Raw genomic sequence first — 1,384 nt, 5'->3', positions numbered from 1 at the left:
CTTTTTATATATTTGGCCCCAAACAACTGGCCTTTTTCTGACCGATAAATGGCTGAAATTTCATTATGCTTTCTAATAATATATTAATATTTATCTACACACACATATAATTATTTAAACACTAAAATAAACATGTCACACTTTATTTACACTATTCAAGAACACACCTCTGTACTGGTTTCGATTCAGTCGATTTGGCCCGGTCCCACTGAATAGTGGGTTTAAAAATTGTACCAACCCCTAAAAGAGTAGATATGTGCTTAACTGTCCAGTAAAACTGAGCTATTTCTGTGTCTCTGATTATTTTATACCCATTAAGGTGGGATGTACCTCTAAAGTGCATCTCTGTACATTTCTATTTACAGTAATACATACTATATATAACAGCCAAACTAGACGGAGGTCGTGCAAGTTGAGTGTTGAAATGGCCATGTTTCTCAGATTGGCTTGTACAGCAGGGTTGTGACATATTTCTTCTTATACCGATGTGTGGCACTCAGGACCATAACGCCGTCCTGTCAGAAAGCCAGAGGAGATACAGTCATCAGAACAGACTTGAAATCAATAGCAGTTCATCTCACAGAGCTCAAAGTTGGTTTCTTACCTTAATGGACAGAGCATACAGGTGATTAAGCATGACGTGATTGGGCTCAGGGAGCAAAGCTGGATCACACTGTGAGGAAACAAGAGCGTATTTCCATTAGCACAAACTCATTTCGATTGACAGAGTCTATTTTGGGCCTTACAATGTAATTATATAAAGTGTACAAATAAAATAATTATTCTATTTAGATCAAAGCTCACAATCTGGGTGTCTCTGTCCCCAAAAGGGGTCATGTGGCCAACTTTATTTTTAGATATTTTCATTTATACTCCTTTAAAATGGTAGTTTACTATGGGATTTTTTTATTTTTTTGGGCAAGTTAAACTTCATGATTTTTCATATAAATTTTCCATGATATTTTCAATTATTAAAATGTAAACCAATTCGGTAGCATTTAATCGTGATCAATTAGGAACCAGTTGACCAATTCACTTAAAAATGAAAAAAATAAAAATACACTCAAAAGAATGACTCGTTCACAAATCAGGCATCACTATGGCTTGCAAGAAAGTTTTACTCTATAAAAGAGCAACAGTAAATAATAGATTATATATTTTAGAGCAGAGCAGAACTATATGAGTTCATAACATTACAGATTCTAATGTTGTATAGATTCTAAAGTAAAGTGCAATAGTGTTTATTTATTTATTTTCATTATATATTATATTATTATTAGTGCTATCAATCGATTCAAAAAATGAACTAATTAATCGCACATTTTTTCTGAAATTAATCGTGCCTAACATTAAAGTTTTTAAATATACTTTTAAATTGCAATAA

At 32.7% G+C, this 1,384-nt stretch overlaps 1 long non-coding RNA gene across 1 annotated transcript; it reads right to left on the bottom strand.

Annotated features, from left to right (window-relative positions):
• Positions 1-124: 124 nt before the first annotated feature.
• On the bottom strand, positions 125-699 carry LOC107578148 (uncharacterized). The gene is made up of 2 exons (XR_001608314.1): positions 605-699; positions 125-515 (listed from the first exon to the last, which is right to left on the bottom strand). It is a non-coding gene; the product is annotated as an uncharacterized lncRNA (long non-coding RNA).
• Positions 700-1,384: the final 685 nt, after the last annotated feature.

Source organism: Sinocyclocheilus grahami, unplaced genomic scaffold, assembly GCF_001515645.1.
Source record: "Sinocyclocheilus grahami isolate Dianchi unplaced genomic scaffold, SAMN03320097.WGS_v1.1 scaffold9102.1, whole genome shotgun sequence".
In the NCBI taxonomy this organism is placed as follows: Eukaryota; Metazoa; Chordata; class Actinopteri; order Cypriniformes; family Cyprinidae; genus Sinocyclocheilus; species Sinocyclocheilus grahami.
Note: the sequence above shows the minus strand (reverse complement) of the source record. Positions and strands in the feature narration are given on the sequence as shown.